Consider the following 18,143-nt stretch of genomic DNA (forward strand, 5'->3'; position numbering starts at 1 on the left):
CATATTGAAGAAAATAAAATGCTAAATGCTTGCTGTATAATGGGGCAAAGTAAAAAGGAAATAATTACTGGGTCCGGGATCGCGCTATGGTGGATGTCTATGAGTCAGCGCCACCCTTACATTTACAATGTATTTCTTTTATCTCAAGTAGCATTTTGCTTCAATAAAGTAATAACGGACGGACAAAGCCGAAAAGTATAGCTGGCAACTGTACGCCGTGGGGCGGGAGGCATTGATGTAGAACTAGGAATTTGCAAATGTAGCAAAGCCGAATCGTTCGTCTTAGGGTTTGTCTTGTTTTAGGGCTCAGAGGATGGGGAAGGTTAATCCTCATTACTGTGCAAAATCGTAGATATGTTGTGCGAGTCAGCTCTGCTACATCGGTGTGCCCTGGGTATTGGTTTGTGTGGCGAGAAACCCATGTACAGTAATCTTAATGTTATGTTATATCACACCCCAACAGGGCCGGCTCCAGGTTTTTATGGGCCCTTGGGCGACAGAGCCTCAGTGGGCCCCCTTGTAAAGGAGGCGGGGGAGTCGAGACACTGTGCGTCGCAGATGAAGCGAGTGACGACACGCAGGAGTGTGGCATCACCAACGCCATACCTCCCAATTTTTAAAGAGTAGAAAGAGGGGCAAAATGTGCGGCGTGCTCTGCGTGCCGCGGCAAATTTGGCTCCACCCACTTATGTTGACTCCGCCCATTCTCATTAATTTATCATGTTCTCCCACACAGTATGATCCTCCTACAGTCACCCGTAAATTATACGTCCCCCCTCCATCTCTCCCCGTTTCATACACATCCTTCCTCTGCCCCCAGTTTCATGTCCCCCTCTCCATCTCTGTCCCCAGTTTCATCACGTTCTCCCCCTTCATCTGCCCAGTTTCATGTCCCCCGTCTCTGCCCCAGAGTCATGCTGTTCCACCCCCCCCATCTTCCCCAGTGTCATGCCGTCCCCCCCCTCCATTTTCCCCCCAGTTTCATTGGGCCCCCTCCATCTCTGTCCCCAGTTTCATGCCGTTCTCTCCCCACCCCCTTCATCTTCCCCAGTGTCATGCCGTTCCCCCCCCCTCCCCTTCACAAAGACAAACACTTACACTCACCTCCCATCGTTCCCCCGACGCTCCTCTCTCTCACTCCAATCACATACGCGATTAAAGCAGGAGCTGTGTGGCCCGGCGTGCGTGTGTAAGCGCGATGTGATGACATCATCGCGCCTACACACGCAAGCCAGGCCGCAGCTTTAAAGCAGGAGCTGAGATCACAGTTCCTGCTTTAATCGCCTATGCATTTAATTCGGACGCCGATGAGCTGATATCGGGACAGGCAAGTGCTGGGGCGGGCAAGTGCCGGGGGGCCCCCAGAGGCTCTGCGGGCCCCGGCAGTTGCCCGACTATGCCGTGCGCTGACGCCGGCCCTGCACCCCAATCCTAATGTTATATTATATCACACCCCAATCCTAATGTTTTATTATATCTCACCCCAATCCTAATGTTATATTATATCTCACCCCAATCCTAATGATATATTATATCACACCCCAATTCTAATGTTTTATTATATCTCACCCCAATCCTAATGTTATATTATATCACACCCCAATCCTAATGTTTTATTATATCTCACCCCTATCCTAATGTTATATTATATCACACCCCAATCCTAATGTTTTATTATATCACACCCCAATCCTAATGTTTTATTATATCTCACCCCAATCATAATGTTTTATTATATCTCACCCCAATCCTAATGTTATATTATATCACACCCCAATCCTAATGTTTTATTATATCTCACCCCAATCCTAATGTTATATTATATCTCACCCCAATCCTAATGTTATATTATATCACACCCCAATCCTAATGTTTTATTATATCTCACCCCAATCCTAATGTTATATTATATCTCACCCTAATCCTAATGTTATATTATATCACACCCCAATCCTAATGTTATATTATATCACACCCCAATCCTAATGTTTTATTATATCTCACCCCAATCCTAATGTTATATTATATCACACCCCAATCCTAACGTTTTATTAGATCACACCCCAATCCTAATGTTATATTATATCACACCCCAATCCTAATGTTATATTATATCACACCCCAATCCTAATGTTATATTATATCACACCCCAATCCTAATGTTTTATTATATCTCACCCCAATCCTAATGTTATATTATATCACACCCCAATCCTAACGTTTTATTAGATCACACCCTAATCCTAATGTTATATTATATCTCACCCCAATCCTAATGTTTTATTATATCTCACCCCAATCCTAATGTTATATTATATCTCACCCCAATCCTAATGTTATATTATATCACACCCCAATCCTAACGTTTTATTAGATCACACCCCAATGTTAATGTTATTGCACCCCTAAATCTAGGCTACTTATGTGAAAATATGCAAGGGTTCATATAAACAAAAAATAGCTTAAAGTAACACAAGTGTTGCCCATTTCAACCCGTCATTAGTAGAGATGAACGAGTAGGTATTCGATCGAATACTACGGTATTCGAAATACTCGTACTCGATGGAGTACCACTCGCTGTTCGAATGTAAAAGTTCGATGCAGAACCAGCAATGATTGGCCAAATGTTATACAGTCGGCCAATCAACGCTGGTTCTTCTCCTACCTTTAGAAGTCTTCTCCGTGCAGCTTCCCCGCCGCGTCTTCCAGCTCTGAATTCATTCTGCCAGGCATCGGGCCTGGGCAGAGCCAACTGCGCATGTCCGCTTGTAGTGCGGGCATGCGCAGTCGGCTCTGCCCAGGCCCGATGCCTGGCAGAGTGAATTCAGAGCCAGAAGACGCCGCGGGGACGCTGCACGGAGAACACTTCTCGGAGGATCCAGCCCGACCCTCACTCATGGACTTGGTAAGTATAATTTGATTGAACGTTACCTACCCCTGAAACGAGCATTTTCCCCCCATAGACTATAATAGGGTTCGATATTCGATTCAAGTAGTCGAATATTGAGGGGCTACTCGAAACGAATATCAAACCTCGAACATTTTACTGTTGGCTCATCTCTAGTCATGAGGTTACTTACTTTCCCTACGTGGGGTTGGGTGCCGTACTGCCGTAAACACCACTGACTGCAGCTTACCCTTGGTTCACATTTACGTTTGGTAATCCGTTCGGGAAGTCCACATGGGGACCCCCCTGAATAAATTACCGGCGCAGATGTGAACGAGGCCTTAGGCTTCATGTATATGAACCTGTACATCTATATTTCATGTGGCACCCCTACTTTCCACAGACACCTTCATATCAATGAGATCGGACCATTGGGATCAGTTTTCGGAAAAAAGTTACCAACTCTGACTCCAGCTTTCAAATTAAATAATTCATTCTTACCTATTACAGGATACAATTATTGATATGATCAGATATCATCTGATGGTCTTGTATGGACTCTTTTGTCTTGGGACGCTGCGGCCTCTTCTTGCATTCTGTCCCTCTCTTGGGGTGATCGTAATGACTGTCTCGTCCATCTGACCATGAAGGAGCTGGAGCTGGAGTTGGGATGTGGAAAAATAGACGAGTCAGAGTTGGTGGTTTGGCCAACTATTCCCCAGAGTAGGTCGGTGGTCCAGGACTGGGGCACTCTTTGGGTTGGGGTTCCTTCACAGGGTAATTAACTGGATACAATCTATAAATTACCAGGGAACTGGACGGGGGATAGGGAAATTAGGGTTGAGTGTGGTGTGTTGGTCAGTTGGGTGGACAACTCAATGGTTGCTCAACCAAGCCCTTGACAAACAGCAACCTTGTATCTTGTCTTTCTGGATACGGAAATGTATCGAGTAGACGGATCTTGGTGTTCTTTTTTTCCTTTGCATTTTTCAGTTTCAGTCTAACATTTCTGGATGTGTTCTCCGCCGGCTGTAGCACATTTACTGAAGCATTTAATTCATTAGCACTTACCACATTAATAACCATAATGGAAGCGTTTTCTCGCAGTGCGCAGTCTTGAGTCAGAACCGCACAACACATGTCAAAACAATCCACTTGTCAAGTAACAATAAAATCTACTTGTAGCTATTATGCTTAATCGGGAAAAAAAAAAAATCCTCAGTCGAAAAAATGTAAATGATTTCTAAAGTTCAGTTTCTGGTAAATGGAGAATGGAGTAAAAAATACTTAACATAAATTATGACCTAATTAACATTTCCATGGCGATTCGGCTTCCAGCCGCTTACCCAGCTAATTAGCCTATGACTAATAATCAGATTGTAAAATTTCAGGAATCGGAGGCGCACGGATTCTTGGTTGGGGATTGTAGGGGGCGTAGAAATAGATTGTATATTCCTCATGTGATGTAGTGGTGACCCGGCGCCTGCGGTGATGTTAATCTCCCTGCAGTGTGAAGTCTTCGACAACAGATGTCTGACTGACTCCGTGCAATGGCATTTCAATAATTAATTCTTACTTATAGGAAGAGAAATCTGTTTGTGGTTAAACTTTATTTAACAGGTTCGTTTAGTATCTCCGAGCCATGGTGGAATCGTATGGTAACTCATAGTAACTACCGTCGATCAAAGACGCTATTGGAGAAGGGGGAAACCTATGGGGTGGGATGTCCTATAACTAAGGCTATGGAGTCTCCATCGTTTTGGTATCCTAAATTGTTGGACGAAAAAAGTCCTATATGAACAACTTTTTTGCCCAATGGATACCCGATGGAAACCCTTAGGGCCCGGTCGCATGGGCACAGAGGGGGTGGATTATGGTGCGGAATACAAGTTATAATCCGTTCCCTCACAATGGTGGTCTATGGTCCTTTCTTCAGGCGATCTTGCCTTGCGGCAGCAACCTCCGGAGTCGGCCCATTCATTTGCGCCTGCTCCGGAGGGAGAAACCGCGACTGTTGGAAGCCGCAACAGTCGTGGCAGGCAGACTTTGGCCCAAGAGTGACGTGGCTCCCCATGTCACTCTCGGTGCCAAAATCCGCCCTTCTGCTCCCTGTGTGAACAGGGCCTTATAGTCAATGTGGTCTGTCTATCTCTATTTGAGCAGTCCATGTGTGTCCGTTGTTCTGGTTCTCCAGTGGTGTGTGGATTCACACCTGCGCCCAGATTCCGTTTGGGGATTCCATCCCCATTCCGCTTGAAAAATATGGAAAGAAAGGACCTTTCACTCTGCAATTTTAGGCACAAACCAGGCAGACCCCATTGTAATATATGGGGTCCACAGGGTTCCACAGGAAACCGCTTTTTAAGTAGATTGAGTATGTTTTTTGGGTCCCCAAGCAGACCATGTGCAGACTCACGTATCTAATCCTTCAGTGTGTGGAACTGTGTGCAGAAATGTGTATGTAATCCTCTGGTCTGTGGGACTGTGTGCAGACACGTGTATCTAATCCTCTGATGTGTGATACTGTGTGCTGATCTGTGTATCTAATCCTCTGATGCGTGTATCTCAGTTTGGATATTAGTGTTGGATTGTGCATGTGGAGTGACCGTGTGTATTGCAGTTGGAATATGAGTGAAAGACTTGCAGGTTTGTATTGGCTAAGGGGGGGCACTGTGTTTAGAATGCTGTATCTCAGCAACGGTACGTCCGAGCGAGTTGGAGTCTCTTCTGAAACCTTCTCAGATACCTGAAGTATCTCTGTACCAAATTTGGTGAAGATCGGTATAGTCGTTTGGTTTGCATTAGAGAACAGACAGACAGAGAGGGAGACAGAAAATCATTTTTATAATATAGAGAGATATGGCGGCAGGGGGCCATTATTTTTAGGTTCTGTAGGCATTGTTGTGGTTCTGTTCTTTTTGGTGGCAGTTTGGAGCTCCATTCCTTCCATCAACATGCTAAAAACATTTATGGATAGGTTTGTAGAATATCAATGGGATCCATCACTTACTGATGGTTTCCTCCAAAAATCAGCCCAGGCCCAGTTCGAAGGAGGCTGGCCAAAGATGCCATGAGACTCGTCAAAAGGGAATTCAGGTTAGTCCTATATCCCTTGGGTGGTACGGATACGGATTATGGGTACCAAGGAGGTAGATACATTGACACATTGCAAAATGGGTTTGCCGACAAATTCTTCAAAGAAAGTTGTGTTATAAGTATGCTTGAAGTGTCTCATTGATCTAGTCTTGTACAATGCATGGGAGGTGATGATGATCCAGTATTCGGCCCTGATACCTTGACCTATGTTGGGTGTTAGATAAACCCCCACACGACTGAGTTTTTGCTATGTTCCCCCTTCCCTTCTATGTTTTTTTTTTGCTTTCATAGCTCTTCTCCTCCCTCGTTCATCCATTATTGGTGATGTCTTGGCCCCTTTAAGTCATCCTAAACCCATTGTATTCCAAAATTCAATAACAGCCATGGGTTCTGCCATGCCAACGACCTTGCGTGATAATTCATTGAGTGGTCTTAATAACTCATATAATTACTGTCTGCTATGCCAAGAAAAGATAATACGCAAAACCGCGGCGAATAATTATTCTTTATCAGGTCATTCGGTAGCAGAGCGGCGGCCTCAAAGAGCAATCGCCTTTTTTTTCTCCGGAACATTAACAAGCCTCTTTCTGGTTGTTTACGGCCCTCTCTCTTTTAATTCATCAAATGTAAACTAACTATTGTACAACTCCCACGGCATGGATTTGCTTTTATACTCTGCAAACCAGATCACATTCATACCATGGAGGCTATTATTCCTTGGCTGATAGTGTAGGGGGGTTACATAGCATTGTGCGGAGCGTTTTAGTACACAAAACCGAAATTGGCTGCAGCTTTATTCTCCAGCGTTAATATCTCATCTGCTGGTGTTTCTTTGCCAAGTACATTAAGGCTTATATGAAGTAAGCACAAGGAGTCTTGTACAACAATGGAGAAGACTGATACATTGCGGTGCAAGGAGCTGTGAGATATAGCACATTCGGAGCGCAGCTCAGGAGGCATTTACATCTTTATACTGTTAAAGCTTAAAGGAAAACTCCGGTCAAAAGGAAAATCCTCTTTCACATAGGTCTTCCTGATCTGCATAATGTAATGGCTTTGTGCTTTCGGATTCATTGTTACAGTATAGTTTCCACATGGTAGCGGTGTGACTCATCTTCTCCCACATCCGCCAATATAGTTCAGAATTCGTCCATTTAATTTATTTTGCTTTTCAACCTCAAGCATCAAGTGGACATTATATATAGATTCATTGTTAGCGCTATCAATTTCTGAAGTGCTTTACATAGCATAAAACTGGGGTAAGACGCTGGAACAAATGCGAAAGAGAGCGCGGACCTGGAAAGGTGAAGATAAACGTGTTTATGAGACACCGTGAAATAAAACAGAGATGAGAGGGAGATTTTAGGAATGAGATGGGTGGGGAGTAGAATGGAATGGCTTGTGTACTTGTATAGGAGGAAGAAGAATGGAGGTTGGATCCATACCTTGTATAATTGCATGACACGTGGACTGGATGACCACATACGTCACCCCACACTTGTACGCTACCCGAACCTAAAAGGAATGGGGGATAGGCACAAGGGAAAGAAGAAGCAGCTCTAGACACGTCCAGTGGTGTAGTGGTAGTTGGGGGACTCTGTAGGACAGGCTACATGAACGCTAATAGAGGTATGTGTATACCAGTGGTATGAAGGTTTGGAGGCTTGAAGGATAGGGTTGAGCCGATCTTGAGATTTCAGGATCAATTTTAAAATCCGATCATTTTTCAGCCGATCACGATCGTAAAATTTGCTCGATCACCGATCGGGATCTTATTTTTCCCGATCCCGATCGCTCAACCCTAGTCAATGTTTCTCTATGGGAAAAGTCACTTTTAGGGTTGAGATTTCAAAATCTGATCTCCGATCATTTTCCAGCCGATCCCAATCCCGATTGTGAAATTTGCTCAATCACCGATTGGGATTCGATCTTTCCCGATCGCTCAACCCTACTGAAGAACCTAAGATCGAACAACAGAGATAATTTCGGAAGAGAGGAGAAGTCTTTTATGTGGAGTGTGAAGAGGGGATAAGAGTACAAGACCAGAAGTTGTCATAGGCAGTACTAAGGTTGCATGTCAGTGGTCTGTCATGTCTTCCGGTACTGTCCATAGGATTGGTCATCAATAGGTGATCAGTTGGGGATTGACACCCAGGATCGCTACCGATCATGAACACTGCCACCTGATGTCAGGGAACCCCGGGTATCAGACCCTTACCAATGACATAATGGCCTATCCTAATTCCCAGAAAACCCCTTTAATTAGATGCGCAGGGGAAGGGTTGGGTAAAACTTGGCAAGTTAAACTGAGCCTTTTAAGTTGGATTTTTGTAGGGCCGGTGACCATGGAATGGGTTGGTAAAGGGAGGAGGCATTGGAAATGAAGAATTGGGATTTAAGGGGTTGCATCATCATTTCTAGAATGAGCCTCTCGGGACAACCAGCTCAACGCCAGCGTTTTTTATTTTTTTGCCTTGTTTTCTAAGACGTTGTGGCTTAATGCTAATGGGTGTAGCTTGACGGCAAGAGGGCCGGCCATTGGCACAACTATTTGCTGAAAAATAAGCCAACAAATAGGCGCTCTAAACGTAGTCTAGCCCATCTAACATTCACCGATCATCCAGGATCAGTCACCGTGATAAATCATTTTAACGTTTCCTCGAGGCCAAAAATAACACCATCCTAAATGTTACATCTTCTCTTACAGGGCGGGATACTCAAATCCTTTCTGGTCACTTTAATATCTATTTGAGGAAAAGAAAAAAAATTGCAGCTGTCAGACTGAAACGACAAAAACTCTATGATTGTGGATGGATGGAGGAGGACATGTCTGGGTTTCATATTTGTCTGCACAAATAAACAGAAAATTTGGGCAATTTCTGTTGTGAAAGATATAATACAAGTAGAGATGAGAGGTTCGAAATCCGATTTGGACAGCCGCACACTGTTCGACTGTTCGAACGGATTTCGAACCCCATTATAGTCTATGGGGGGAAATGCTAGTTTCAGGGGTACGCAAAATTCGATAAAATTATACTTACCAAGTCCACGAGTGACGGTCGAGCTGGATTCTCCTTGAAGTTTTCCCCTGGCGCAGCGCCCCCGCGGCGTCTTCCGGCTGGAATTCACTCTGCCTAGGCATCGGGGCCTAGGCAGAGCCAACTGCGCATGCACGGTCGGCTCTGCCCGGCCCGACGTTGAGCAGAGCCGGCTGTGCATGTGAGGGCATGTCCACGCATGCGCAGTTGGCTCTGCCTAGGCCGGATGCCTAGGCAGAGTGAATTCCAGCCGGAAGACGCCGCAAAGACTTCTAAAGGTAAGAGAAGAACCAGCATTGATTGGCAGAATGTATAGCATTCTGCCAATCAATGCTGGTTCTGCATCGAACCTTAAACTTCGAACAGCTAGTAGTGTTTGATCGAGTACGAGTATTTCGAATACCGTAGTATTCTATCGAACACCTACTCGATCGAACACTACTCGCTCATCTCTAAATACAAGTACTTCTATTGCGCCAGCATGTCTCAAATTTAAGAAGCAGCTGTATAAGGAGTCTTAATCAAAAAACCCATCTACACCGTTTGACCAATTGTAACATAGGGGCAGAATTTGCCCACCGTCATCTGATGTGTATGGTGTAGGGTCCATGATATCTTTGATCTATGCGTTGCATTGTGTAGTGTTGCAGACTAGGAGAACAAGAAATTCTAGCAATACGGATAATAATATGTTGCGCTTTTCCATCCTTTTCCATCGTCAGGTGTTCTGCAATATGAGCAATGGAACGACAAAGACATTGGTTATTTTTAGGGTTATTCTCCGGAGCTTGAGGTCATAGAGCAGGGCTTTATATGTCTGCAGTGAAACGACAGCAATTGTTCGTCTTTGTAGTCGTGTTCCTATAGCCGGCGTATCCAGAGGGAAGCCATAGGTTTGCACATCCTATAGTCTTCACTATTGTGCCGGTTGCCTCAGTAACTGTACTGGCATCACCAGTGGTCCAACTGAGAGCAAAGATGAAAGGCTTTATGCCTGGAGACATTGCTGAAGGATGGAGATTAAAAGTGAATGAATGACATAGTCGAGCCTTTGAAGTTTTTTTTTTTATGAAGTCTGACAACAGAATTTGCATGGACGGCAATGGTTCTTTGGTTGCACCTAGGTGCAGGGTCGTAAAAATGTGTTAAAAAGATGTAGAAATGATAAGATCTGTAATAAATAGGAGAGACGGTGCCGGCTGGAGGCAAAGTCTGATCTAAGTGGTTTTTAAGTGATCCTATGAATGCAGACCCAACAATGATCTGACGCTAAACCGCCACCGTTCTTCACTACGGTTTTTGGTAGAACTCAGCAGGGAGGTTGTTCCCGCCATCTTGGAGAACCTAGCACAGATCTTTAGCGGTTGTAGGCTTGCTTCAATCCATCTGTCTCTTCATGTCATCCCAGACAGACTGGATGATGTTGAGATCAGGACGATATCGTTGGGGCCATATCATCACTTCCAGGACTCCTCCTCCAAAGGGCAAAGGGTACACCAAATATTGATGGGATTTACATTTTTCTTGGTCAAATTTTTGTGTCTCATTTCATTTCATTGACTTGATCTTCTAGTTTGTTTCAATCCGAACTTGTTTGGAGAAAACCAGAAATGAAATTCTTATCCTGGGAGGTCTCTTTAGACTCCAGAGTATAATAGGTGGAGGCCCAGAGGAGGTGTATAACATAAAAAGTTATACTCACCCTCCTTTACCTTGTTTGGACCTCTTCACGGCATCTGGTGCTCTGTCATGGTCTCCTTGATGATGTCATAATGTTTTTTATGCCCTTGTGACTTCTGTGGCCCAATCACAGACGTCCGTGGTGACCGCGGGTACATGACATCCTCAGGAGAGCACAAGAGACCAAAAAGAGGTGTAGTGAAGGTGAGTATAAATGCAAATTTTTTTTCACCACACTTAGCATGCTCATGTGGCAACTGTTGCCCAATCATAGACCATAGCCCATAACATCACCACTAGCAGTGGCTATATGCTGCAAAAGAGACCCCAGAGTATAATAATTTACCGAATACATACTAAGGCGTCCATTTTAGACTGATTTTAGATTGTCTGAGCAAATTACAAATTGTTTGGTTTCATTATAAACTGAACCATCTGGTATATTCGGGTCGAACCTGTCTCATACCAAAGTGGTGCACCCATCTCTAGTTGCCAGGATTTGCAGGGGACTGGGGTTAAGCCGATCTTGAGATTTCAGGATCGATTTCAAAATCCGATTTCCAATCGTTTTCCAGCCAATCGTGAAATTTGCTCAATCGCCGATCAGGATCCGATCTTTTCCGAACCCAATCGCTCAACCTTAGTCAATGCTTCTCTATGGGAAAAGGCACTTATAGGGTTGAGCCGACCTTGAGATTTCAAAATCCAATTTCTGATCATTTTCCAGCCGATCCCGATCGTGAAATTTGCTTGATCGCCGATCGGGATCTGATCTTGTCCGAACCCTACAGGGGACCTAGGTAGACACTGAACTTCCCCTGCTCCAGTATCTTCCAGGGAGCAGAATATTCGTAACGTGGTTATTCTAATGTTCTATGTTCTAGACTTTCCATGAGTTGATCTAATTGTAATCCCAGAGACGAAATAGCGAAATACATTGAGATTCAGATCAGATGAAGTTTTTGCCCCCGCTGTTTGAGCCGCAATCACTATCCACATAATCAGAATCCGTCTCTCGCATTCTGACCTAGATAGACACCATTTTCCTGCTTTGCTTTTTGGTACAGAGAGATAGAATATATTATTTTTAGAGATAGACTATGCACCTGACCTAGTCTTGGCTATGAGAACATTTCAAGCTTTTTGAGGAAAAGTTCCGACGAGCTCTAAAAAGTATTGTTAACGCAGAATAGAGAAATGTTCAGGGGGAAAATCAAGTATATTGTGCTATTATCCGATGCCGTGGATTGTGTGCAAGGCCATCAGTGAACATACAAACAGGGTCACCGACTATTAGCTGTGATGTGAAATTGCAGTTGCTAATGGTGCGTGCAGTCTCTTAGCTCCATTAATGTGCACGATGACATTACACAGTACATGCTATCTGCAGTCGGTTATGTCATTTGCACTCAAGGATTGTACATACAGATGTGGCTTTCATTATCTTTCCTCTTAGCTCAGCACTTTCTCAGCTGTGTGGTGCGATATGGCCAGGTTCATAAGAATAAGTGATATTGTGTTCTGAGATGTCAATCCTGTCTCTAGTGGTTGTGATGTGGTCGGCACCCTGGCAGGGTTTTGCTTCCATGTCGAGCTATTGTATTGAACTTGTTTCATAAAAAAAATTGGAGTTCTTAAAGAGATTGGCCAAGACCTATGGTTAGGATCTTATTAATATTATGAATGTGAAAGTTTGTGAGTTTGGATGTTTGTGGTTTTGTGTGTTTGGATGTTTGTTCCTCAATCACACCCGAACGGCTGATTGGATTTCTTAGAAATTTCACGCACACCTACATATTGGCCAGGAAGGAGTAATAGGCTACTTTAAAAGTGTGTCACTCACCCCAAAACGCCACCGCAACCCTCAAAAGTTGTCTCCGGCTCCACGTCGCCCCTGCCATGACATCAACGCAGGTTGTTACATGCAGCTCCTATTGGTGGAGGCCGGTGTGTGGGCGGGATAGGGAGACAGGTCAGCGGCCCCATAGGTTGACGCCGATATGTGGGCGTGGCCAGCACGCATAGGCACTTCACTCAACATGGCGGCGCCTCCACCGCACAGCCACCCGTGCACGGTCTTCCCAGCGCTGACATGCCAGCCCGCCACACACTCCGGCCATGCTGGACAGCATAACATGCAGCAGCGCGAACACGCCTCCTGCCCTGAGCCGCCCATACCCGCGTACTGTGCGGACCACAACATAGACGTCTTGCCAAACTCCCCGCTGCTGCCGGCTCATGTTGCAGTCACCATACGTAGACCTCACCAGCAGCTACAAGGTGAGTGCTGCGACTTCTGTCAACGGCACATTTCTTGGGGTAGGTGGGGGGTTCAACAGTTGGTGTGTTGGGTGGGGGGAGGTGGACGGGTTCAAGTGTTGATTGGGGAGGGGGTTTGGGAGCAGAGAGCCGAGGGTGAGTAGTGGGGGGAGGGGGCTGATTCCACAGGTTAAATGGGGGGGTGGATCACTGGTGTCATGGGTGGGTAGTGGTGGGCGCAGGGCTGGCAATGTGCAAGGTGACTGTATGCTCTACAGGGGGGAGGGGGCGCGGGTGGGAGGTAAGGGGCGGGGGGCCGAGGGCGCGCTTAGGTAGTTAGAAGGGAGCTGGGGAAACAGCAGCGGGGCTGGGGGGTTCCTCCCCCACCAGGGTGTGGGAGAGGCCCATGGCGGCCACAAGGAAAGGGGCATCGGGGACAACGGGCCGCGCAAGGGAGAGGGGGTTGCGGACGAAGTCGCAGGTCAGCTAGTAAGCCATAAATACCAGATAGGTGGGAGTGTGGGGGTGGGGACAGGTGGCAACATCTGCATATTGATTTAATTGGGAACCTTTTAATGCTTCATTTCTGATGTGGTGGCGCTCCAGGGAAATTCAACACTTGGTGCTCCAGTTCCATTCTTCCAATGAGATGTCAGGGACGAATCAGGGACCCGAGCCACCCAAACCTGAAATGAAACAAATCTTAGGAGGTTCGCCATCTCTAGTGTGAACATACCTTGTACACTACTGGTGTGAACATACATTAGTACTGCAGTTATAAATACGAGGGACACAGCATAGTTATGTTCACAGAATGACATTCAATTCGATCGGGACTTACAGTATGGCATCATAGATGACTCCATTATATTGATTGGTATCTCTAGCCCGGTGTTGTTTTTGCTGCTTACTCGTGTGTATTGGGTCACATCTCATTGGATTTTTCTGATTTATTTAAAACATTAATTGTTCATTCCAGTAACAGGAGGAGGCCGGGTCAAAGGATCTTCATTAAGATGAGCATGCATATTAGATGAAACCCTTCCAGGAATCTGGATATACGAGAGGCAGTCTCTCGGTAGTATAGTCATGTAGACCCAGGTTAGGTAAAGTAGGATGTATACACTGGGAATAGCCTAGAGCAATACTCCAGCGCAGCCGCTACCTGGATAGCATCCTGCCAGTCATCAGCTCATCCACAAATAAATATATGAAAATCTATGTAGACATGTGGCAAGCAGAGAGGAGCAGCGCGCGACCCCGGAGGGATGTCTGTCATACACATACTTACATTATTGGCCATGGTCTCTGCAGAATTGTCTCCTATATGTTAATGATAATGAAAGATAATATTTGACTGGTTGAGATTGACATTTGGGACTACCCCGTCCCAACCCTGCCACCCATATTTAGAATCGGGCATCAGAACAGCTTGGGGTTAAATTAGCGAATATGAAGTGATGGTCCTATATCTTCTAGTTTATATGTGTTTTATCCAGGTGCTCCAGGACTAGTCTATGTAAGGAAAAAAAATCACAAATTGGGCTGAAACGTGTAAAATCTGGTAAGATAAGTGCCATGTGTTTTAGACAGGTGACACTAGGGGTGTACTTTAAAGGGGTTGTCAAAGACCTAGGCATAATGGATGACTGAGCCACAGGTAGGTCATCAGTATCTGATCAGAGGGGCTCCAAGACCGGAAACACGGAGCGGTGGATGCCATGTGCAAGGTATACAGCCAGATGCAGCTTTACTCTTATTCAGGTGAATAGGAGCAGAGCTGTAGTATCTGCAGCCACCCCCACTGACCTAATACTGAGGACCCCATTATACTTAGGTCTTGGACAACCCTTTCAAGTTGGCCATAAACATTAGATGAACGTTGGACAAACCTAACGATTTTGCAGGATCTGCAGACCAACTATTGCAGTGCATGGGGGTGTCCTAAATTTGTCCCTACTTGTCCCTTATGGAGCATTGAAAGAAAAGATAGGTATGGCTTGTATCGCTCGTTGGTATGGCTTGTTGGATTTCGTTTTGGGCTTGTGTGGCTCAGGTACCTGATTCGTTTTGGGTCAAACAACTTCAGTATGAACCGCAAGTGATATTATTATACTATGGGGTCTCTTAAGACCATGGAGTCTAATAGGTGGTGGCCCAAGGAAGATGTTAATACATGTATACTCGCGTCTTCTGGGCCACCTCATTCTCACTCAGTCTCCTTGGAGATGTTACGGACTTGGAATCACCATTGAGGCCTGTGATTGGAAGTCATGAAATCACAATGCTCAGTGCAGCCAAGGTTGCCCAATCACAGGCCTCTACAGTGACCCCGGGCCCATGACATCACCACAGAGTGCCGCAGGATCGGATGGGCTTCGGGGGAACGAGAGGAACAAGAGTTTCAGAGCTGCCCTCCATGTAGGTAATAAACCCAAAATTGCAAATACATTTTAATACATGATCAGCTGCGATGGGTCTGTCACAGATTCGCAACGTAGAGCAATGTCAGATAATATCCCAGAAGCTTCCTCACAACCTTGAGCGATAAAACTTCATATCAGCTTTGACGTTCCTATCAGTATCTCGGAGTGTACGCCGGGTACTTTTGTGCGGTTCGGGATTTCTAACTTCTGATTGAATTTTGATTGAATTAAATGAAACTCAATTAATTAATTGATGTAAAATTCATTCCTGATTTCTAATAACTAATTACCGGAGCCAAGGTTAATTCCGTTAGAGAGTGGAAACCCCCAAAACAGGCGACAGGGCTCATGTGTGGGAACGGAAGACGTGAGAGACTCTAACTTCGGTGGTTAAAGGGATGGTTACCCTTAGCGAGTCTACACATTCTGTAGCTACTAGAGATTCACATATGAAGTAATTATATTCTGTAATTAAAGGTGACTCATTAAGTTTAAAGAGGACCTTTCACCAGTTGTTAGCATCTGTGAATAGGCGCCTCTCCACTGATTCCAGCACAGTTGGAATTTGCTCTCTAGCCCCCACCGTTCCTGAGCATCAAGTGCAGGTAGTTTTGGTGTCTGATATGTAAGCTCTGTAATGTCAGGAGGGCGGTATCAGACAGGGGGCGTAATTGTGAGCTCCAATCAGCTTTGTCTGCTCCTTCCTGACACCGCCCTCCTGACAGTACAGGGACTAAATGTTGTTGGCTCTGTAATGGAGTACAATTTGGAGGTACTGTAAAAGGAGAAAATTTTAGGGGAAACATGCCCGGCACTGTACTGAGGGATCTGTGAAGATAATATTAAGTCTGTATCGTAACGGGGGAGGTGTTAGTAAGCCCCAGAAACAGGAACGGACTGACCTTATACTTTACAGAGAAGATTCCCGATGGGCCACTTGTTTTGATTGTACATCGGGCCACGTGGTACACCTTCTAACCCATTGTATTGGGCTCTGTTGTGGGTAAACTGTTTGGAGAGCCTGAGAAATGGGAGCAGAGCTGTAGTATCTGCGGGAACCCCCACTAATCTAATACTGATGACCTATCCTATCAGTATTCATTGTACTTGGCTCTTGGACAACCCTTTTAAGTTGGCCATATATAAATTAGATGACTATTGGCCAAACTTGACAATTTTGCAATAGCTGGAACTGTAAAGCTGGAACCATTTGTGGGCATAGAAAGGCAACACTGTAGTTGGCATTATAATGTGAGATACCAGGTATGGCACCATTGGAGGTGACTAAAAGGTCTAAGAAGTTGGGTTAATAGTTTGTCCAGTATGAATATGTAGCCCAATATCCTGCCAAATTTAACCTTTCGAAATTGAGGACAACACAGTCCACCATGGGTGCTGAAAATGAAGCGGACCTGTGCATACACCTCCTGTAAAATGATAATTTGAGCCAATTCTTGACCAACTTCCTATTCTTAGAATGCAGTGTTCGTAAAATCCTGGAAAGGATCATTATCTTCCCGGTGACTGTTGACGTGTATGACAGTAAGAGGCACAAATATGTGCAGTTCACAGAGCCATTCTTAAGGCTTCGGCCCCGACTTGTGAAACTTGTTGAAGGTTCGGTATAACAGCGCTTCTAGGTCGGAGAAGATACAGATAATTGGCAGGAGGTGCAGGAAGATTAACCCTCTGACAACCTGACTATTCACCATAGCACTGCCCTAATTAGATCCATTAGTCAATGAGACATGGCTCGGTGTAGCACTGTTGAAGCGTACTTCAAGCATACAAAGATTCTGTCCTATAATTAACCCGCAGAAGGTGAAGGAGACCGTCATATCCTTGTGCCAAGTCAAGACGTCAGTGTTTTATATGGTGAAAGGATTCTCGGTGTCATGTCCAAGGGCAGGAAGCCAAAGGAAAATAAAAAATTCTGACATATCATAAATTAAAGGAATAATTCGGGCAAACCTAAAACTGTATTATACCTAGTGCAGGATCGGAAGGGATACAAGTATCAACTAGAACTTGTAACTTAGTAACTTGTAACTTAGCAAGTGAAATCCATGCTCATTCTGGGCTCAGGAGTCCAGTGGGCGGTCCTAATCCTTGTGTGACCCCGCTTACTGGACTCCTGAGCCCAGAATGATCATGGATTTCACTTACTAAGTTACAAGTTACTAAGTTACAAGTTGTAGTTGATACTTGTATCAACTTGTAACTTAGTAACTTGTAACTTAGTAAGTGAAATCCATGCTCATTCTGTGCACAGGAGTCCAGTGGGCGGTCCTAATCCTTGTGTGACCCCGCTTACTGGACTCCTGAGCCCAGAATGATCATGGATTTCACTTACTAAGTTACAAGTTACTAAGTTACAAGTTGTAGTTGATACTTGTATCAACTTGTAACTTAGTAACTTGTAACTTAGTAAGTGAAATCCATGCTCATTCTGTGCACAGGAGTCCAGTGGGCGGTCCTAATCCTTGTGTGACCCCGCTTACTGGACTCCTGAGCCCAGAATGATCATGGATTTCACTTACTAAGTTACAAGTTACTAAGTTACAAGTTGTAGTTGATACTTGTATCAACTTGTAACTTAGTAACTTGTAACTTAGTAAGTGAAATCCATGCTCATTCTGGGCTCAGGAGTCCAGTAGGCGGGGTCACACAAGCATTAGGACCGCCCACTGGACTCCAAAGCTTAGAAATGGCAGGAAATTCAACGCTGTAGTCCAAGTGATACCGAATCTTTCCCTA

At 45.0% G+C, this 18,143-nt stretch overlaps 1 protein-coding gene across 1 annotated transcript in view; it reads left to right on the forward strand.

Annotated features, from left to right (window-relative positions):
* TAFA1 (TAFA chemokine like family member 1) overlaps positions 1-18,143 on the forward strand; it is a 299,909-nt gene that overhangs the window by 38,990 nt on the left and 242,776 nt on the right. The window lies entirely within an intron of this gene.

Source organism: Leptodactylus fuscus, chromosome 9 (genome assembly GCF_031893055.1).
Source record: "Leptodactylus fuscus isolate aLepFus1 chromosome 9, aLepFus1.hap2, whole genome shotgun sequence".
Classification (NCBI taxonomy): domain Eukaryota; kingdom Metazoa; phylum Chordata; class Amphibia; order Anura; family Leptodactylidae; genus Leptodactylus; species Leptodactylus fuscus.